The sequence below is a fragment of the Octodon degus genome, unplaced genomic scaffold (assembly GCF_000260255.1).
Source record: "Octodon degus isolate 3935 unplaced genomic scaffold, OctDeg1.0 scaffold00023, whole genome shotgun sequence".
Taxonomy (NCBI): Eukaryota; Metazoa; Chordata; class Mammalia; order Rodentia; family Octodontidae; genus Octodon; species Octodon degus.
Window position 1 is genome coordinate 5,076,864 of NW_004524599.1, and position 23,380 is coordinate 5,100,243.

The 23,380-nt window shown below is 38.8% G+C and overlaps 1 protein-coding gene across 1 annotated transcript in view; it reads left to right on the plus strand.

Moving 5' to 3' along the window:
* Positions 1–6: 6 nt before the first annotated feature.
* The window catches only part of Ranbp9 (RAN binding protein 9), a 92,929-nt gene continuing 69,555 nt past the window's right edge, over positions 7–23,380 (plus strand). The window contains exons 1-2 of the mRNA XM_004628349.2: positions 7–248; positions 14,962–15,073. The gene's annotated coding sequence lies outside the window, so the exon portion shown is untranslated. The remainder of the gene's footprint in view (positions 249–14,961; positions 15,074–23,380) is intronic.

Below are 23,380 nucleotides of genomic sequence, written 5' to 3' on the forward strand. Positions count from 1 at the left end.
CGCCGCCGCGCCCCTCGGGCCGGCCGTCCCCGCCGCGCCGGCCCTGGCGGCTGGTAGCAGTGCCGCGGCCCCCTTCCCGCACGGGGACTCGGCCCTCAACGAGCAAGAGAAGGAGCTGCAGCGGCGCCTGAGGCTCCTCTACCCGGCCGTGGACGAGCAGGAGACGCCGCTGCCTCGGTCGTGGAGCCCGAAGGACAAGTTCAGCTACATCGGTCTCTCGCAGAACAACCTGCGGGTGCACTACAAAGGTATGGGGGACGGCTCCCAGTCCCCGACCTCTGAGGCGGCCGGCCGTGCGTCCCGTCGCTCCGAGTGGGCGCCGTGGTCTGGAGGAAGGTCCCGGGGTGCGGGGCGAGATTCTCGGGAAAGGACGGCGAGTGCGCTGCCCCAGGTGGGAAGGAGCTGGGAATCCTGGGCCGGCGGGAGGACACCTTGTCGGAATCCGGGGTGACGGGACGCGCGACCCGCTTTCTGATCGCTCTGTTCGATAAATCTTGGGGCTTGGGTGGAGGAATCTATGGACTGGAGTTGGGTTACATTGTTCTCCAGGTGGTGGGTCAGGCGTTCTCCTCTTACGTGTGGGGGTGGGGGTAGAGGTACGGTTCTGAGATACGATTTCTCATTAAGGAGAGCAGAGATCCTTAGCGTGAGAAGTAATCAGTGGAGGATTTTGTCCAAAATTAGGCCAGAGATTGTCTTGGGGGACAAAAGGACAGGGGCCCAAGTTTGGTAGCAGTGTATCTTATCGAAAGCGGGAGTACTCCTCTTAGGGGAGCAGAAACCTCTTCCAGATTGGAAATGCCCCATATTTCCGGGTTGGTTTTATATGAAGTCTGGTTGAAATCAGTATTTTTTTTTTTAAGTTGCTACTTTGTTTTTTAATTGCCTTGTATTTACACCTGCAATTAAAAACAGGCTTATGTTTCTATACCCCCACCTGCCTATCTATCTCCCCTAGGTCAAAACAAAGCTTTAAGTAAATCAGTTGTATGTGCATAAAATTATAAATCCTACCAGGTTTTTGAGATGTAGTTCAGATTAATGGAATGTGTCATGTTTACTTCTGTGGAAGGAATAAAAAAGCCAGTGTTTCATTAGTCTGGAAACAAATAGGTGTCTTAGGCCCCAAATCTAAAGCAGAAGCTTTTACATTCGGAGCAGCCTCATTTTGATTGGCTACAAAGGGAGAGTCTTACTCAGATCCTAGTGGCCTGTGTGTGGAAGGTATAAACAGCCTTGTGGTAAAATTCTTAAAAGGGCTGAAATTTGAGAAGAACCTTGATAAATAAGGTAGAATTTAATCGGAATGGAGAATGGCAGTAGGAATCTATCAGATGATTTGGCTGCAAAGAATCGCCCACAAAAATAGGCCTTGTTGATCTGAACATTTCCTGCCTTCATCTTTGCTGTAGGTCCAGAGGAGCACTTAATCTAAATAGATAAAAGTTTCCAAGTAGTGATATTCGCTTTTTTCTTAAGTTAGGACATTTTGTTAATTCCTTGTGATGTGTTTTTAAATTTGGGTGGACAGTGCTGTTATGAAGCATTTTTACTTCTGATGTGGGTACAGAATGCTTTTGTTGAACTTAGCACATTTAAATTTATGGTTGTTGGTATTACTAGCTTATAAAATTAGAAGCAGTATATGTGGAAGATTATTAAACAAGGAATACTACCTAGCTTGCCACGGTTCTGCAGTCATTTGTGATGGTAGGTATGTTACAAGGCCACAGTTTATCCTGAGTGATGGTGGATTTGAGCTAGACGGTAGAATTGTCTTGTTATCTAAGGCCTGATTTTACAGGTTATTTAGCACTGGGCATGGCTTACTTCTACTGACTTCTTTTACATAAAATTAATGATTTGGGTCAGAGAAAAGTGCATGTTTATGTGCAGTTGGTTGGAGTTTGGAATATTTATGACACTGCTGTCTCAATTAGTCTTCCTGTTGGCCTTTCTGCTACTTTCTGTTGTGTAACACTGAGATTCTCTTTCTGGAAATATCACTGTTTTAAACTATTACTTCTAGAGGAACAGATTTTGTTGTCCTCATTTTTCCTCTTTTTTTACATCTCCCCTTTGTCTCAGTTCCTGTCACACACAGTTTGTGCTTATCTTTTCCATCCCCTACCTTATTATTTCAGAGTGTCTGTCTGTGTGCTTTCTGTTGTTCCTGTGAGTTTTCTGTGCGTCTTCTGAAAGGATCCCACCAGATGTACTGGGTAACTGACTCTGGAATAAAGGGATGGTGTCATAGGTGGTGGATAAAAAAACTTTTGTCATAAAATAAGAGTGGATTTTTATTTGACCTGTCATGGCTGCATTGATTTTAGCTAGCATTATAAGAAACTTTTTTAAATCGTTAAAACAACTACTCATACAATATTTTTGTATATTACAACATTTCAAAAGATTGACCATAATTATTTTTCAGAGCAATAATTTTCTATACCCTTGAAGTAGGATGATAATTTCTTTTGTTTTAAACATATTCTGTATTTAAGATGTTGTTCTTCTAAAATAGAATTGCTGCTTTTGAAAATAGCATTGTTTCTTGAATGATTTAAAGGGATTAATGTTAAACAATGCCAGATATGCGCATACAGTTCATTGAATTGCAGAGGAGTAACAGCATGTATACAAAATAGTGAGTTTTAAAATTTTTAAAGAGGCATTTGCTTAGTCACATACCACTTATTGAGACAGCCCCCCTTATTTTAGAATTCTTGTCAGTATTAAGTACAAAAATGACAGGTTTGCTCTCAGTTATAATACATTTATTGACAGTAGATTCATCTAGCCCAGATGTTTCAAGTGCAGTTTGCATTTTTTTATTTTTCAAGTTGCTACCACTTTTTGGATGCTTTACAGAGCATTTTGATACACATTAATAGGTCTGGACAGGATTGTGAGTTGTTATTTTAGGTTGGAGAGAGTGGGAGCACCTAGATGTTAGATTTTTTCCCAGTCACAATGAAGCCAGGATTGGAAACTTAATTTTCACTGATTCCAAATGTAGTTATCTTTCCAGTATATCGTATTACTGCCTCTTTCAGTTTTTATGAAGCCTAATTATCTCAAGTAGATGTTCACATCAAGAATTTTTTGAAAAATATTTATTTATTTTTTATTGAGGGTAGGGCCTTGCTGTGTAGTTTGGGCTGGCCTTGAACTCAATATATAGCCCAGGCTGGCCTTGCACTTGAAGCAGTCCTCCTGTCTTAGCCTCCCAAGTGCTGGGAGTGCCACCATGCCCTACCGAACAATATTTGAGATTATAAGTACTTCCTCTGGAGGGAAAAAAAGTAACTGAAACACTTAGCACCACAGAAAATTACATTTGCTTCAGTAGTTTAAGGTAGCTGGGGGAAAATGCCAGATAAATGATGTTGAGAATGATGGGTAGGGATGAAGTACTGAATTGCACTTTTACTTGAAGCATTACCAGCATCTAACTAAATAGGTTCAACAGCCTAACTCCCTTCACCTTCTGCATCCCAGGCCATTAGTCTTTAACATTCCATAAGTATAATTACTATTAAATTTCTTGCATTTCTTCAGATTGAACAATTACTATAGCAAATACTTGATTGTCTGCAAATACAAATGCCTGCTCTTTAAAAGCAAGAAATTTAAAAACTAAGTGGAGCTTTTCTCAGGGATCCCTTTGCCCAAATTCTGGGAAATAAGCTTTAAAAATGCCAGGTAGTAATTAAAAGAATTAAGTGAATCTAATAAACATACTAGAAAAATGGATAATAATAATAACAATCATTATTATTATTGAGGGAGCAGTTGTTATGGGACACATAATTCCTTAGGACACTTTGGATATATGTCTTGCCCATTCTTCATTTATTCAGCAGACTTGGTGTTTGCTTTGTGTCAGGTTTGAGGCAGTCAGAGGTGAAAGTGGTACTGCCTTTATTTAACTCACAGAGGTCAGACAATGTAAAATGGAGTAATAAGGGAAGAGTTCTGCAGAGCACTGTAGAAGGCAGGAGGAGTATCTCTTCCAGCCTGACCCTGGAAGAGGTGAAGGAGATGGGCTAGGGACACCTTCATGGGGGACTTGAGGCTTCTGGTCAGTCTTAAAAGATGCAAAAGCCAGAGGTGTAGAGGAGAGAATCCTTGTGTGTGTTTCGATCTACTAGCAGTTTGGGGATCATAGAATTTAGGGTGGCCTGTGTTAGGAATAGCTGGGGGAACTACAGAATGTGAGGGGCCTAATGAATGTTTTATTGATGTTAGTCTGAGGGCATTGAGGAATTGCCAAACTAGGTTAAGTAGGAAGTGAGGGGCTTAGATTTTCATTTTTGTCAGATTGCACAGCATGGTAGATTCAAGGGGTGAAAGGCAGGGAATTGCAAACTCATGTAGAAGACTGTTGTTTTAGACCATGTTATAAGTAAGGACTTCATCTTGGTCAGTGGTAGGGAAGAGAAGAGCAGATGTATATTCTAAGTGGTTAAAGGTAATATTGAGAGGATATGAGAAATAGTAGGGAGAGAAATGAGGATGTTCAGTTTCTAGCTGCCTTAGGTTCCTATAGTAAACCATGAATAAAACAATTTTTGAGAAGCCAATACTGTATCACAGTATATTTGGAATTAAGTAACAATAGGAATCAATGCTGTGCTCTGATTATAAATTAGAGAAAAAGAAACTAATGTTACAGGGGGACAGAACACTTCTGGAGTTTGGAGTCTTCTCTGCTTTCAACAGCTGGAATTCATGACTTTTCACTGTTCTGTAGTTGAGGTGACACTTGACAAGAGTTGCAAGTTTTTGGTTTTCTCCTTTCCCTGCGGACTGGCTTTTGTTATCCTTTCCATTTAAAATTCCTGTGAAACTTATCGTATTGATGTATCTAATTGCTATTATTCTCAGTTGGGCAGAGCTTTTCATCATATGCTGTGGTGTGAATTGGTGGCCTTCAGGTCAGATGCTGACCTTAGTTGAGTCAGCCGTAGAGGTGTGCACTACTTACAGAGTACCAACTACCTCCTGGAATAAGGGTAATCTGGCCCAGCTTCAGTCAGCAGGGACAGTATATGGGGCCAGCCCTTCCAGGAAGGGTTGGCAGGTACTTGGAGTTCACCTGCAGCTTGAGAGAGCTCTAGGTTGAGCATCTAGGTGGTACTTCGGAGAATGTGTGAGAGCGCTTATGGAGGAAGAAAGGAGCAAGTCAAAGCTGGAACACCGAGCAACAGTGCCATTGAAAGACTAGATGGAGCCCAAGATGTAGTTGTTGAGAGGAACCCAGGCAATGAGGAGAATGGTGCCCCACATGCTGAGCCAGGAGAAGGAGAGACTTTAGTAAGTTTAGTGCAGTAGGTACAGGCAGTTCACTGGATTTGGAAACCTTAAGGAGAGCAGTTTAAATTGAGTGATGGGGGGGAAAAATTTCTCTGGGTCAAAAAAGTAAAGAGATGGAACAAGTAGAGAGGATAGAGTACATGGGTCACTCTTGAGAGATACAGATGGTAGGGAGATTAGGTAGTACCAGAGGGTGGGGTTCAGGTAAGCGACCTCCTTCAGTTTTTAATGGCTGATAGCAGAGTTATATTTTAGCAAGGGATTAGCTTCTAATGTCAGCATATGAGGTGAAAATCCCACATAATCAAAATTATCCTTAAAATCCCTTTGGCACAGGGAGTGGTAGAGCACACCTGTGATCGCAGCACTTGGAAGGCCAAGGCAGGAGCATTGAGGCATACTTTTGAGGCCAGTCAGACACTGCCTCACAAAAAATAAAAACAAAAAGCCCACCAAAATATCCCTTTGGATTTAATACAATTAGATCTGTTAGATACAGGTGCATTACTTTCTAAGTCTTGTTTTAACTGTGGGTTAAACACATATATTACATAAGTTAAATGAGAATGTATTCGTCCAAGGTGTGGTGTTCCGGTAAGTATACTGTATATAAAAGTTACATTTCAAGGGCTATAGAGATAGCTCAGTGGCTGAAGCACCTGCCTGGCAAGTGCAAGGATCTGAGTTTGATCACCAGCATAAATAAATAAATAAATAAATAAGCAAGCAAGCAAGCAAGCAGTACTTGGTTTTTATTGCCTTAAAGTTAAAAAAGTGCATATATTCACCCTCCAATCTAGTGCAGTACTGAAGGTGATTCACAGCATAGAGGTAAAGAAGTTTTGAAGGGTGAAGACATTTTTGGGATATCATGCTTTTAAAGATTGAGGGGAAAGAGAAATTGAAGAGAGAAAGGATGAAAATACCAGGAAATACCAGGATAAGAACATTGTTTCTGGAGCACAGGGTTGTTTGCCTTAGAGAGGGGAGTTCGTTCTGTTCCTCTGATAGAAGGAAACCCTGCCATGGAAATAGACCTCCTGGTAATCTTGTGGCAAGCTGAGTATGACCACATCTAATGGCGTCCATTTATTTTCCTGACAAAATAGGTTCTATGAATTTCAGTAGAGGACTTAAAGTGAATGGTAAAAATGTAGACGCTATAGCTGCATTGAGAAAAATAGGGAACAATTGACTGAAGGTTTCTGAAAATATTGTTGCTAGCACTGGAAGAGGCCAGGGGACAGTGTTAATTCATAGTGATGGTTATTTGCTAGATTATTAGACTTTATTCTGGAGAGGTCTGCTATGTAGTGTAGGGCTATTGAAAGTGGGTTATAATATTAATATTAATAGAAGATGGCCTGAGGTGATGAAAAGATAGGCACATGAAGGAAATCAAGGATATTTGGTTTTTAAGTGATTCCTACATAGCCCATCCTGGAGGAGAAAGTCACAAGAAAAGATTTGGGGAGTTGGAGTTCCACTGGTGTTGAGGAAGTGTAGCAGTGAAGTCTTCAGAAAGCCTAGAAAACAAGAAGGTATATCCTCGGAGATATGGACATTGCTGCTGTAAATCCATAGGTGATGCTGTAAATCCATAGGTGAGTTGTTGAGAAAACCCTGACTTTCTCACATTTGTGTGCAAAAACTAACAGGACTTACGGGGAAAAAAATAGAATGGGTGGCAGCTGTGTAAAGCCTATGGAATTTAACCATTGACCGGAGCACTACAAAAGCTACAGCCCTAATAAAGTACAAGCCCAGTTGATTTTCACTGCATTCGAATGTGCCAGAGAAAGCTGATTCTTTGCAGCCTTAGACCTTTGGTATTGGGCTTCTTTCTTTGAGATGGAAGTAGTTGGTAGTTAATTGAAATGATAAATCTTGTTTAGGGTTTAGCCTTTTTCCCCATTGTTTTCTAAACAAAGAGGAAATAATACCTATTAGAATGGTTAAAACTGAAAAATAATCTGACAATGCCAGTTGCTAATGGGATGCAGAACAACCAGAAACCATATTCACTGCTGGTGATAGTGCAGAGTCGTAGAGCCACTGTGGAAGTTGGTTTGGCAGCTCCAGACAGCTAAATGTACCTTTACTGTATGGTCCAATAATTGTGCTTTGAGGTATTTACCCAACTCTCTTGGCTGCTTTTTTCTCCCTGCTGGGTCAAAATACCTGACTCCCACAATTAAGGAAGGAAATGTTTGTTTAGCTTATAGTTTGTGGAGGTTGCAGAACTTGGCTGGCTCTGAAGCAGAGTGGCACATGGTAGAGGGCAACAGTTCAGGGTGGTGGAAACAGCAATTGCAACAAGAGCAGAAGGGGAGGATCAGCAGAGAGCAAGCCTCTTTCTATCCCTTATGTTGTATGCAGCCTATCTGTCCCAGGGTGAGTGTGGCGCTCACACTCGTAATCCCAGCATTGGACCTTGAATCAATTGCAGACTCAAGAAGTCCACCCCATGACTACATCAGGCTTTAAAGGTATATCTAGACACAAACCATAACACCAACTGAAAGGAAGTTTATGCTCATACAGAAGCTTGCTTGTGCGTTATTATTATTTTTAGTGTAGTTTGGGAGTGAACCCAAGGCCTTGAACATACTAGGCAAGCACTCTATCACTAAACTGCATCACCAATTCTGCATGTAAATGTTCACACCTTTATATTTAATCACAAATAACTGGAAGCAACCAACATCTCCTTCAGGAATTGCTGAATGGATAAACTGGGATATGTTCATCCAGTGGGATGTTACCAGTGATAAAAGGAAGTGAGCTGTCAAGTCACACAAAACTATGAGTCTTAAATGCATATTGCTAAATAAAAGAAAGTTTGAAAGGCTAGATAATCTCTGATTTCAATTATATAACATCCTGAAAAGCAGAACTAGAAACAGAAGAAAAATGAGTAGTTATCAGTGGTCTGAGTAAAGGAGAGGGTCAAAGAAACAGAGTAAAGGAGATATTTTTAGGATATTCAGTATGTTACTGTAACTGTAAGATATGTGGTATATAATTATGACATGAAATTATGATTGCGTGACACTTTTTGTAAACCCATAGAAATTTACAGCACAAGGAGTGAACTTTAATGTACGTAAATTTTAAAAAGTCATTTAGAATTCAGGCAAAATCCTAGGCTAGAATGTAGAATGTGACAAAACAGTTACCTGTATTGTAGTTGTATGAGACAGCCTCAGGGAAGAGGAGAAAGGGTGCTGACCTAAGTAATTTTTGAAATTAGTGGAATCTAAAACTAGTGGCAAAACAAACTGCATAATCCTTGAGCTCTAGTAGATCCAAGTTGCATTCCATGGCAGTATGGGCTCACTGCCATGCGTTCTGATACTACTATGCAGACATTCCCTGTTCAAAGACCAAGGCATGTTCTGTGACTAGGTTGCTAAGTGAATTGGTCATTAAAGAATTGTATGCAGTCAGTATAATATTATGAACAAAGAAATCGTCAAAGGGAATCCAGTTTGATGACTTTTTTATTTGCTTAACTCTTATATGCAGTAATGCAGTTAGTAGATAACAGCACATAAAATTATAGTACTGTGCCAAAAAGAGATACTGAGGCTGTATAAATAAGATGTAGAGAACTGTACAAAACTGAAGATGGGTCATGAGCCCAAGGAGTGGAGCAGTGAGGCTTAAGTCCATACCACTGTTAACCAGCTCAGTCATCACACAAGGATTATCTGCACATATCTGTGGAATTGAACAACTAAATAAATAAATATGGAGATGGTGGCAGTTAGGTATGTTATTGTTGCAGAGAAGCAAAAAGAAGTTAAAATTGTCACCAAATGAGGCCTGAGGAAGTGCCCTACACAGCAAATAGGGACCTCAGTTCTCCTCACTTGGGGAGTGGGTTGTAGGTTTGTGGACTACTTATAGAAAAAGGGTTTTCAGGACCCATCAGTGAGAGGCATAGAAAGCTTTATTGGGCGCAGTTGAAGAAGGATACTCATAAAAAACAGGGAGAGTCCTCAAGAGTATGTGTGAGTGTATCGGGTCCTGGGGATTGAGCTCAAGCCTTCACACTGTGACCTTCCCAACCCTTTTTATTTTGAGACAGTATCTTGCTAAATTGCTGATTAGCCTAGGCTGGGGTTAAATTTAGTGGCTCAGCCTCTCAGAGTGCTGAATTATAGGCAGGCACCACCACCTCTCACTGGAGAGGTTTATGTGGTCTTAGAGGTGTCTTCGAGATGGGTGACGTAGGTTGTGTTATTTCTTCTGTCTTGTCAGATCACCTCTTCAGTGAGCTATGTTAGAATACAAGCCATTTGTATATGTTTGAAGTTTGGAGCTGGGCTTCATACTTCATAGACTGCTACGTTGAGGAGGGAAACTTGTGGGAGGAAAAATGCAGGTTCAATTTATAGGTGAAGTGCAGGGACCCAATTTACAGGCTTGGTTCCCTTGTACCTATTTTTATTCTCATCTCAGAATGACCCATGTGGTAATGATTAAAATTCAAGACATTTATTTGCATGAACCTGTATTTAGCTTAGCACAGATACAGATGGTCAAGTGGAAATGTAGACGTGTGTACATGAACATGTATATCTTTGCTCTTGGTGTTTCATGGAGAAGCCTAGAAGCATTGACAGCCTAGGAATGGTGAGCACACATAGTGCCCGGACCTTGGGTTCTAGCATCTTTGTCTTAGTAAAAGCAAATGTGGCTCCTTGGAAATGGATGATGTGAGGATTAGTACATGAAATAGAAAAGATGAGCCTGCAGCATCTTTCAGTGGGGGTATGTCCAAATGACAGGAGAGCCAAATTTAGAAGTTGCTAATAGACAAAGCCATGGTAGTTTGAGAGAGAAAATATAGTATTGAATTATAACCCCAAGATAAAATTAATGTGCATGAGCTTCATGAATCTAATATCAACAGAGGAGATACCTTATCACCTTTTAATCTGTACTGCTTCAGTTTAGCCCACATGGCTTAAACATAGTGGTGCATTTAGCAGTTCCCAAAGCACTGTGCACTACTGTCACGCACTGCTGTACTAATTCATCCTAGGGTTTTTTAAAATTTTATTAATATAGGGTCTTATACATATTGCTCATTTTCTTTTTTAATTCTTTAATGTGCTATGATGAACCAAATGACTTCTTTTTTATGTATGCTAGTATAGTTCTCATTTATTAAGTGGATTTGAGCTAATTTGTATTCAAGACCTGTGCTGTAGCAGAAGAGACCTTGTCAAAGTGTAATATTAATTTCTGAGGTGAAATAGTTAGTTTCAGGTGATGTCAGAATCAATTGTGGACCTAGGAAGACATGATTGAAGCTGAGGTAGATGTCTATGCAAGCCCAGAAATTAAAAAGAAGCAGTAAAATAATCAGAAGTATAAATGATCAGATGAGGTCAGAGAAATTAGAGAAAGAATATTTAAGGAAGGAAAGCTTGAGCTGAATTGAAGATCTGAAAGCTGAGGAGGACCTAACCTGGCCGAAGAAGGAAAGGGGAGAGTGGTCCATTTACAGGACATAGAACTAGGCAAGCTTGCCAAGAATATAATTAGTCAGTATCAAGAACTGAAAAAGCCCTGAGTGGCTGGAGCAGAAAAGGTGGTGGAAGGTACCAGGGAGAAGTAAGATGGAAGTCTTTTCCAAAGCCAAAGCAGATTCTTTGGAAGGAATTTTAGGTGTGTTGAGGCCTGTTGATGCAAGGAAGCCACGTTTGTATTTGTAGAAAGGCACTGGCTAGCTCCTGATTGGAGAGTGGATGGGAGTGGGACTGGAGTGCGCACCGTTCAAACTCTGTTTCAGTTTTTTAAGTGGCTGTAACAGATTGAAAAAAGAGCGAATTTTGCTAGACTTAGAGGATTGAAACAATATTTTCTTCTAGAGCTATATAGAAAACACTTAGGGCTGGTGAGATAGCTCAGTTGATTAAGGGCCTGTTTTGACAAGCTCTAGGGGCCGGGGTTCGATCCCAGGCACCATGTCGTGCTGACCCCTCCTCCAGGCACACTGAGTCTAAGTCCGGGAGTGGTAGTGCATGCCTGTAATCCCAGAGCTGGGGAGACTGAAAAACAGGAGGATCACTGAGTTAGAGCTTTGGAGTGAGACCCAGCACAAAATGAAGAAGAAGAGGAAGAGGAAGAAGAAGAAACAAACACTTAACATTAAAGACTTCATGGTATAAGTTTAAACTCTAGTACTGTGAGCTTTTTTTTTTTTTTTAATAAAGGACTATAGAATATAAAGTAATCTTCCAGCTAATGAGCAGCATTGTTAGAAATAGGCCCTGTGCTTCTAGTATCATCTTCTTACTAACTCATCTAAGAAATACTGAGTCCTTTTAATTTCATATCTAAATTTGTCTTTCAAATTTTAATTGAAATTTCTGACATTGCCAGTTAAACAGAAGACCCAATGCTATTATGGGCTACTGGACTCTTTTAGAATATTTTGCTGAGTTTACACACCTATAATATTCAATAACGGAACTTAGAAAAATGGGGTATACCTATGAATGTCCATTTTGTATCTGTGTATTCAAAGAGGTTGGGATAGATATATAGTTGCATTCTCTTAATGAATAGAATGATTTGTTCTAATGGTGTTTGTAAATAGGATCACAAGTCCGCATCTTGTATAGCAATTAACCACTAAGAAGAATATATGCAGTGTATTATTTGTTGAAACTGTACTTCTGATTTGATTTGAAACTGTCTCATTGCTATCCGTTTATCAATAAAACTTTGAAAAAAAATTTTTAATTGAAAAATGAAGCATGATTTTTAAAAATTTTATAGGTCTTTTCTACAGTGTCTTGGTAAAGCATATAAATACAAAGGCTCCATGAAGATTTAAACTTGTATAACACTTTATTTTTGTATAATGTGAAAATGTATTTTAATTTTTAATTCATGAGTGGATTTAATGCATCGTTCTGTTAATTTGAGGAAAGTTATGTAATCTCTGAAAAGTTTAATTGTAAGAGTTTAGATGGAGGTTCTAGCAGGGAAACAAAGCTACTGTTACACCCTGGACCAAGGAAAAACCAAGGTGATCGTTCTCTTTGGGAGGGACACACGTGGAGTAGTGAGGGAGGAAGGGGACAGCCAGTCAGATTGCACTCACATTCTTAATTTTGAAAAATGAGCTTCAGGGATACTTACTTTACAAATGTTGAATGAGAAAAGGCCATAAAAAAAGCACTGAACAGTCTGAGAGATTATTTTCAAGTAGACTTCCTTCTCTTTTACTGTGGTAGTAACAAGTATAGGAAATGACAGATAAATGCAGAGATCCGAGAATGTTCCATCTACCTAAAGCCTTCAGGTTGATTCAGAGCTCACACTGGATGGGGCTTCTTGATGTAGATCCCAGCACAAATCTTTGGTTTGGAACTCACTCAACAGTGTGACCTTGGGCAGATTTCTTTATCTTATGCTCCTAAGTTCTGAAGTGACAGTAAACAGTACCTGTCTTAGGGAGTTGTTTTGAATATTAGGTGAGTTAATAAACATAATAATTGCTTTTAGAATAGTACCTTTCCTGTAGTATTAGATATATGGTAAGGGCCGGGGAGCTAGCGCAGTAGAATAAGCACAAGGGCCTGAGTTCAGTCCCCAGTTCCACAAAATGAATAAATAAATATATATATGTTAACTATTTTTCATGAACTATATCTTGAGATTACCTTACCCCTAAAAGTTTTGGTCACTGACACATGTGCTCATGCACACACACACACACACACACACACACTCACACACACACAGACATGAAACAACCAAAAACAAACACTGAAACCTAGTGGATTGAGTAGTTAGTTGGGTTTTATTTAGTTAAGGTTTTCTTTGGGTTAGTCAGAACTAATTTTTAAGTATGCATTTAGTTTGCGTGACTTTTTCCCAGGAACTTGATTATTTGAACATATTTTTACTGAAAAAGATGTTTCACTGAAACCATGATTTATTAAATGTGTGTTTATTGAAAAGTGACTATTGCACATGTTTATACTGCTGTTTATTTCTCTTGCTGGATAGCTCAGTGTAAATCTACTTACTGCACATACATGGTAAAGCAGGGTTTTTTTTGTGGTGCTATATATATTGCAGCTTCATTTTCTCCTTCTACCTAAGTTTATTGACTTGCTTTGCTTCTCTGGCTGAGAACTTATTACTGCCTCTAACAAAAGTTTCATGGCTGAGAGAATTCCTTTATTCAGTTTCTTTTGGGCCATGTGAACAGGTACTAATTTGCATTGCAAGTGTAAACTGTTTAATGATAGGGTGTGCTTTGATAATTTGGTAAAGCAAACTTAAGGGAAGATATGATCTCATTTGTATGTAATGGTTATTGTGTATCTTAAAATACAATTTTTAACTTAAAAGAAGATACTTAGTTTTTAAACAATTAAGGTAAATTTGAGAATTTTGCTGTCTGTAAAGGGAATCTTATACATGACTAGAAGATTAATGATAAATTGGTATTGAATGAAGCATATCTAACTAGAATACGTAAATATTGTTTCTCATACAGTCCTTTTGAGGATTATGGAGACTTGTCTCCACTCTTTAAGTACTTCATGACAAGATACTTCAATTTACGTATTCTTCAGTTTTACCGACTTTCTTTTGCACATTTGATTTCGTTAATATGTTAGCTTTAAAAAAGATAATTTATATCTTGGGCAAGGCCTAAGGGAGATGATTGTGACTGAAGGAAACCTTTTGGGATTAGGGTTGAGTAATAGCTAGTTTAAAGAATTTAGAAATCATTATCAAGCATTTCTTCAGATGTCAGAAATGGCAGGAACTTTCTTCTTTTTTAAAAAAGAAAGAAAATAAACAATATTGTGACATAGTTCTTAATAAGTTTGGGCTTTTCTCCCTTGTTTGGAGGGGTGGGATGGGGGGTTTGTGCTCAAGATTGAACCTAGGGCCTCTCACACTCTAGGGAAGGGTTTTACCACTCTCCTAGTCCCATTCCTTTTTAAGAGTTTATGCGAGATAGTGTCTCTAAGTTCCCTACGCTAGACCTGCGCTCACAATTGACCACCTGCCACTGGAATTACAGGCATGCACTGTTATTGATCAAAGAATTTTTATAAATCAACTTTTTTGTAGAATTGGTGATAGTTATCTCATAGAACAAAATTATATAAATTCGTAACTTTCCTAGATTGTCTGGTTGTCTAAAATTTCACTCAATATTATGCTATGATATAATTACCTCTGGTTTTAAAAGTAGATCATTGAGTAGGGATTTTATAAATTATAGGTACATTTAGATCTGATAAAACAGAGATTCTTTTGCTCATCATGTTTCTCATATCTGACCTTTTTTTGTCTTAAAGATATAGTTTACCCTACCATACTTCTAATTGTCCTGCAGGGCTACTATGTTTAGGGTTTTAAAATTCTGAAGCCTTTATAAAACTTAACAATAGTGTGAAGAATTCTGTGGCTTAGTTAGGCTGTTTTACATACTGGATTAATTGAGGCGATGAATATTGCATTGAGTCTTTAATTATCTGAACTATTGGGAGCAGAAATTAAGTCATTCCAGAAACGTTATTTGTTCCTGAATTGTTTATTAAGATTCTCATTTGAATATCTTAACTTTTTTTTTTTCTCTTTCACATGTAGGTCATGGTAAAACCCCAAAAGATGCAGCGTCAGTTCGTGCCACGCATCCAATACCAGCAGCATGTGGGATTTACTATTTTGAAGTAAAAATTGTCAGTAAGGGAAGAGATGGGTAAGTGTAAGTTTTGATAGAAAAAATCATTTGCTCTTTTGGGGTTATTATTTTTTGTTTTGATTCGTCATGAATGTTTTGATTCCATTATGCTGTAGTTGGAAAATGAGAATCTGGGAAATGTTATGTGGAAAAGTGGAATTTGAATAGTATAGCAGATTAGATCTGACTTTGCTTAAATGCTAGTTGAAGCTAAAGTCTGAGTTCATTATATTAACTTTTTTGTAATATTTATTATTAAAACAGTTGGGATTAAACAATAGAAGGACAATGATTGATTTTCTGTGGCTTTTATACTGCCTATTTTCTGAATTCAGAGGAGTTAAATTTTGTGAAAGCTAGTTAACCAAAGTCTAGATCACTCGTAAGTATTTTTACAGGGGGCTAGAATTGGAATTTTAGGTTTTGCCTGGGAAATGTATATTTGTATGCCCTTAATTAGAAGAGATGCCCAGGGCTTAGAATGTGGTTTAGAAGTTTGCAAATGAAGGAGAGGAGGGTGTACTGCTTAGTCCTAGAGCACTTGCCTAGTGTGCTTAATGCCCTGGAGTGAGTCCCCACCACTGCGAAAGGAAAAAAATTTAAGAAGGAAATAGAGCTTCCAAATGAAGCTTTTAATTACCTTTTGTTTGTAATGATGTTGAAGAATTCCTAATTCTTACCTCCCCTCCCCTGTTAAGTTACTATTTGTCTTTCTCTGAGTGCACATGTTAGCTCGTATTCGCATGACCTTCCTCCGTATATTCACTTTCTTTGCCCCTCTTCCCATCTGCTTGGCTAAGAATCTGTTTTGTTTTGTTGTTTTGAGACAGGGTCTCACTGTGTAGTTCAGGCTGGCCTTGAACTCATGTAGCTCAGATCCTTCTGCCTCAGTCTCCCAAGTCCTGGGAGTATGGGGGTGCGCCACCATGCCTGGCTCTAGGAACCCATTTACTAGTGCTAGTTTAGGGGCACTTCTTTGTGACATTCTATCTTCTTCAGAATAACATTGTGTAATTTCTGTGACATTTTAAATAACTAGTGTTATTAATACTTTTTATTGTCTGCTTGCTGGTGGATGACTGTACAAACTAAGGTGTACATTTTTATGCACCAACTAGTACTTAGAGCTAGCATTCAGTGAATGAGTCTGTAAATTCAAAAGGAGCAGTGCCTATCCTTTTTATTCTTTTTTTTTTTTTCCTTTTTATTCTTAAAAACATTTCTTTGGTCAGATTTTATTTTTCTCATAAACTTGTTAAGTAATTTTTAGGCCCAACCCAGTGTACTGGAAGGGAAGAATAATATGTTCATGAAAAAGAAGCAACTCATATTGTGAATTTTAGCCAAGTGGTGTTTTTCTAGAGATGTACTGAACTGTGGCAAAGGATATAAAAATTCTTAAATTCCCAATGTCTTTATAAAGAATAAACCAAAATGAGCAGCTGTTAAGTGCCTTTTGTTTTTAATGACGTATGTCCATTTGAGAGCTCACTATAATTTAAAATTGAATTTTCTTTTAAAGTGTGTTTATGCAATTTAAATAAATATTTAAGTCAAGATCTGAATTTTTCAGAAAATTATCACTGAAACATCTTTTTTCTGTCTGTCTCTCTGTCTCTCTCTGTCTCTGTCTCTCTCTCTTTCTCTCTCCCTCTCCCTCTCCCTCTCTCTCTCTCTCTCTCTCTCTGTCTCTCTCTTCTTTCTTTCTTTCTTTCTTTCTTTCTTTCTTTCTTTCTTTCTTCACGTTCCGGGGCTTGAACTCACAACCAGGCAGGTGCTTATTCTACTGCGTTATCTCCCTGGCCCTGAAACAGGTTTTGTTATGAAATGGCCAGAATTGAGTATGAATAGCCTTTTTCAGAAGAATGATAAAACCAGGAAGAGCTGATGTTAATACAGTGTGCACTCAAAAAGATTGTTCTGTCACATGCATTATTTCTATGTTATCTTATGGAACATTAGGGATAGGACTTGATGGTTGTTACTTGTTTGTTGTTGTTGTTTTTAAAAATTACATACAAGATAAAGCTTGAAGGATGTTTGTTTTATTGGATGAAAGAAGTCAGGTGTGGGGATGCATACTTATAATCCCGGCACTCTTGAGAGGTGAATGCAGGGGAATCTCAAAGTTGAGTGCAGCCTTGGCAGTTTGAGCAAGACCTTGTCTCAAAAAAATTAAAAAGGGATTTGGAGTGTAGCTCAATGTGAGGGTCCTCGGTTCAGTCCCCAGTGCCCCCCAAAAAATTATTTTTCTGCATTAGATTTTCATTTGAGCTAAGCATATTTTCTGTGTATATTCAACAACAACTATTTAATTTAAGTAGTCTGTAAAAATTCCGTGATTAATTTAAAAATAAATTTCTAAAAGTTTGTAGCATATCACAACAAAAAATTAAATCAGCTTATGTGCATGGCTTTATAGGAGACATATTTAAGGGGTGTGCATTACTTTGTGTTATTGTTAGTGATCAGTGATTAATGGATGAGTTTCTGAAAAGGTTTGTTTCTTACAAGTGTACTTTAAGAGAGTTCAGGAATTTCATTCAGGTTTTAAATTATGCATACTGATAGAAGCAGTGGAGACAGTTAATTCTAAAAGTGAGAGAATAAATTTTTTATTTGAAAATTTTTAGAATTGTAATTCATTACAAGTGTGATATTTTTAAACTCTTCAAACAAAATATTGATGCTACTCTGACAGTGATTCAGGGAGAACTGGCATGTAACTTGAGTCTTTGCTGTTCTATTCCTAAATTCTTCTGATGGAAATGTACTCTCCCTCAGAATGTTCCTTCTGTGTTTCCTCACTTTCTGGATTATAGGGGTGGTGGGATCCTAATGTCCTGCATGAGTACGGCTGAAAAAAAGAGTGCTTCCCTTCTACTTTTAAATTAAAAACTACAAAAAAAAAATTAAAAACTACAGAAGCTACTGATTGTAAGCAGTGAAGGGAACCTCACAGATAAAAAGAGGGAGCAAAGAGAAAGCACTGTATTTGTCAAGTCAATAAGTATTTGTTGAGCACAGTGCATTGTCAGGGGCTGGGGAGATGGCTTAGTAGAATAAGTGCTTCCCTGGTAAGCACAAGGGCCTGAGTTCATTCCCCGGTTCCGCAAAAAGAAAAAAAAAAAAAAAAAAGAAAAAGAAAGAAAGAAAAATTATTTCATTTATATCTGGCATGTTCCGTGTAGATCCTAGTATGGGACCTGACATTTAGTAGAAAATCAGTAAATACATTGAGTGATATCAAATATAACATTTGGAAGATAAGGGGCAGGGAGCAGGTGCATCCAAATAACTCTTGCTTAAGACATTGTCTACTAAATGTTTTAAAATTGAGGCCATAGATAGAAGAACTGAGGAGAGAGCAATAAACAGACTTATAAAGCAAATAGTATTTTCATAGACCTTATAAAATGAATACGAATTTGAGAGGCTTTGTTGTAAAAGAATATTTAGGACTGAGATAAACGACTGGAATAATCTCAAGGGAATTGTGGAGCTACGTGCTTTCACGCAGGTGTACCACTCAGTGCGTCTGGACAGGAAGCACTACAGAGAAGGGGATATAGGAGGAAGAAGGGATTAGCACTAGAGATCCATGGCGACAGTCCTAAGGCAGAATACTCTATAGGTAACGGAGAACTTTCAGTGTTTTATAGAGTAGGGAATTGGTAGACTGTCTGCATTAGATGGTACTGAGTGGGGGCTAGGAATGCAGTGTGGAATGGCAGTGTGAAAGGTGGTGGGGGAGAAAGTGGGGGGCTGGGGTATGAGTTAGGTTTTAAGGCTATTACCTGGGGATAGGTAGGACATGATTCAAAACAAAAACAGGTGATTTTAATTGTTGATTACCGTTTATTTTCCAGTTACTGTGATAAGACTTCACAATTGATAATGATGGGGGCAGGGCTGCAGACCTGGATGAAACAGTGTGTCTACCATTCTGAAGAAGAGAAAGGAACATGTAAATACATAATGAAATTCCATGTGAGATGTGTAGTAATAGACATGTGCAAACTAGACAAAGGGTACGGGGAAAGAAATGACCAAAGGACCATCTTTTGAAAGATGGGTTGCTAATCAAGGAAGGCTTCATAGCCAGCATATATACAGTAGTACAGAAAAGGAATAGTTGGATTGAAGTCTCAGGCTTTCCTGCCTTTCAGTCTCCATTTACCTTCCTCAGGCTAGTTTCTTAGTTATTGTTATGGTTTGGGGTTTTTGCAAGGGAAACAACACAATACAGGACACACATAACATTATTTTATAATGAATCACCCAAAGAATCATACAAAGCGTGCAGGAAATCTGTCCACATATTAAGGCCAAAGAATCCAGCTGAGGGCCAGGATCCTAAAATCCTGCATGAGTACAGATGAAAACCTACAGGGCGTAACAGTGCCTCCCACAAGTCCAACTGGAGGCCTGGAGCCCATGACAGTATCTCATGCATGCCTGTTTCGTGGTTCTGTGTTGGAAGGAAGTAGGTCTTGGAAGACCCAGAGGTCAGTGGAAGCTTGAAAATAATGTGCCAGTAGGATGAAGGATCCATGGTAGCAAGCTGAGGGGTCTGAATTGGAGCTAGGAAGCAATGCTCAAGGTAAGAACTAGAGTTCTCCCAAAAAGTACCACAGCCATCCTCAGCAGCAGTGAGGTCCTGAGCTGCTCCAGTGATGAGGAAAGCTGAGCTCCCATCAGGAAAGCTAATATGCCAAGCATCTCCACAGACTGAGCAGTGTACCATCTTTCCCTCTGGGTCCAGGAAGGGATGCTCAAAGTGGGGAACAGAGCTCTCCCAAGGTGAACCATAGCCATCTTCAGTGACAATAAGGTCCCAAGCTGTTCTTCTTTAAGAACAGCCAAGTTCATCAGGGAAGCTGGTATGACAAGGTCCTCTACCAGAATAGCCCAAGAGAACCAGCAGTTCCTAACAGGTTCGTAACAGTATCTCCAAACAGCTTCCTTAACAGCCTCTTATGCTGCTGGCAACAATCCTCAGGTGGGCTCCCACACCCCCATGTGAGTTGAGTTCATCTGGGTGTATGAAGTTGACCACCAGTTGACAGTCTACTACAATTATCCTTAACTGAGATAAAATATGACTTTAAAGTTTTAAAAGCTGATAAGTTACTTTTGTTGAACTTAGTGTAGGAGATTTCAGTCCTGCCTGTGCCATTCACTACTAGCTCTATGACATGGTTCTTTTAGACAAACTCCAAGTTTCATTTGTAAAAGAAAATGCTAATGCAACCTGCATAGGCAGAATTATAATACAAACCATCTAATTTGTAAATTCATGATCTTGGGTGCTACTGTGGTTTATAGCACACTTGTGATCACTGTTGCTGCTGGGAACCACAGTGTGGAGGTTGTATGAGGGGCATGTGTAGAAATGACTGTGGAGGGATTTTTAATGTTAACAGCTTTTTCTTTTTATCTTTCAGGGCATGTATTAAACAAGGAAACATTGCTGGTTTTACATTTTAGATAGGCTGCTTTTGGTTATGGAAAACAGATGTGACACAGATGTTAGGACCAATTGGGCTATTGAGGGGTAAATCTGTGTAATGGAGTTAGTGAAGTTGGTAATGAACTACAGTCATGCATCCCTTAATGAAATGACTGAGGTGCTGAGAAATGGGTTGTTAGGTAATTTTTTCATTGTATAAATATCTTGGGTTGTACTGGGACAAACTGAGTTAGCGATGCCATCACTAGGCAGTATATGTTATAAATGTTGTCTGTTGTTGACCTACAATGTTATGTAGTACATGACTGTATTTAGGACATCAAACCTACATAACTCATAAGTTGAGGACATTAAAACCTGATTAGAAAGAATTGGGTTGGCACAGCTAATGAGAGTTAAAGGTTTCTGGCTTAGATAATTTAATATGATGAGACTGAACAGGAGAAAATATTAGAGGTACAGTTGAAGATGATATGCAGTGTTTACTCTGGGCCAGTGAGACATTCAGATGATTAATAGCAAGGTTTTGACTAAAATATGTAAGTGGGATTAAGGAGAGAGCAGAGCTAAAGGTGGATTTTGGGCCCACTAGAATGCAAGTTTTTGAAGTCACTGATTAGAATTGATAGAATCACCTAAGTATGTAGTGTAAAGAAAAGAGGCCTAGAATGGAAACCCTCTACCACATTTAAAGAATATGGAAGAGGGAATCTAGCCAAAGATTTTGAAAAGGAATGTTTGGAGAGTTAGAAAGCAGTTTGCAGAAAGCACAGTATGTCCAAAGACAAGGAAATGAAGTCAGAAGAAGGCTGCCATGTGTCTGCTGCTTTGTTGTTTAGGAAGTTGTTAGTCTTGGTGATAGCACTTTCCTTAAAGTTTGTGGAAGCAGGTGCCATGGTGTTTAAGAGATAGAGGTGTGTTGTGGTTGGTATAATCAGCCAGTGGGTGAAAGAGTTGTATTGTTATTGGGAAAACAGTATTTCATAATTCATTTAGAAAAATGATACACTGCCAGTTTGAAGATTTGAACATTATAACAAAAAAAATGTGAGAAAGGAAACTGTCCATAATTTTGTATAATACTTTTCATTTCTTTCCAGATTTTATATACAGATTTAAATCTTAAGCATAATAATTGGTACAAATCTGTCTCTTGTTTATTATTATGTATATTTAATATATATACTTATTGCATAATTGTAAGCTTTTTCCTGAGAGTACAGCTTTGAATATCTTTACAATTTGATTTTGTCTTTGTAACATAGTATAAGAATATTAAGGCACATCCATAGTTATCCTATTGTTGTTTAGGTTTCTATCTCTTTCACTATTTTAATATTCTTTATTTATACAATTTGTTTTTATTTCCTTAAAGACTCCTTGAAATAGAATTATTAAGATCAAACAAAGGGTATGCACAGTTTTGAGGATTTTTATTTATGTGGCCAAATTACTGTCCAGAAAGATTATTCCACTTCATATTTGGGTGGGAAAGACCTGTCATATGTATAGGGCTAAGGAAAGAAAATCACTAGTGGGCCTAAGGGAAGACTGGAAGTGATTGAGGCGAGTGTCTGTGCTTGGGGTTGGGTTTGTGGACTAAGGTATAAATAAGCAGTGCAGATTTGATATGGACTTTATCTACCTTAAATATACTGCTCTGGACCCTGTACCCACCTAGATACATCCACAAGTATGCTCTACCACTCTCCTGTGCAGCACCCAAGCCAGTCAGATTGACATGATCAGGCTTAACCACCACAGCAGTTTACACAGTAATGTCACAGTAATGTCATTTTTGTCTATGTACTTAATTGCCTAGGGAGAAAAATTACTTGCATGATTGACATATATGGGGGATATTACTAGTTGGCTAAGTTGTGGCTGTATCTCAATAGTTGGTTGCTGGTAAGAGAATATTTAAATGGATTGCTTTACTTCAGGCTGGGTAAGGAAGGAAGGAAGGAAATCAGCAAGGAACTGATAGGCTCAGATAGTGGAAAAATTGATGTATTGCTGTTTTTAGATTTAAGGTATGTAGAGGAGGGACAGGGAGATAGCTGAGTAGAATAACATTTGCCTGGCAAGTGCAAGGTCCTGAGTTCAATCCCCAGTACTGAAAAAAAAAGATACGTAGAGGATTTCTGGAATGGCTAAGTTGTAAGACATAATGAAAAATGACTTAATTAAGATAAGGCTGTATGAGAGGAGTTTTGGTCTATTTTGTTGACTTCTACATCTACAATGTGTAGATTGATGTCAGGCATAAAATAGGTACTAGGTAAATGTGTTGAGTAAATAGAGGTATGGGTAAATAAAACATCTTTTCTGTATGCCCTTAGCACTTTATGCAGTACAGAATTTAGGTACAGTCTTAGTTACTTTTTTCTCCTTGTTAGGACAAAATACCTGATGCATAGAGTTAAAGGGGAAAGGTTTTATTTAGCTCAGTTTGCAAGGTTTCAGCCCATAATCGGCCGGCTCTAAAGCAGGGTGGCATGGCAGAGGGGCCACAGTTCATGGCAGTGGAAGACTGCAAAACAACAAGAACACAAAGGCTGAGCAAACCTTTTTTCCCTCCCTTATATTTTATACCGGCTACCCACTCTCCCTAGGGCCCACGTAGCACTCACGCCTCCAGTCCTTGCACTAGTCAATGAACTAATCATTCAGATGCCTCTGAAAAGTACCCCACACCCCACCATCCCCCAAGGCCCTTAAAGCTTTGTAGGGTAGGGACATCCAGACGCAAGCCACAAGTACTTAGTATTTATGGAATGAACAAAACGAATCTTGGACTTTGGTTACATACTTAGCTACATTTTGAAAACACTAAGGAAGGATGAAGGGAG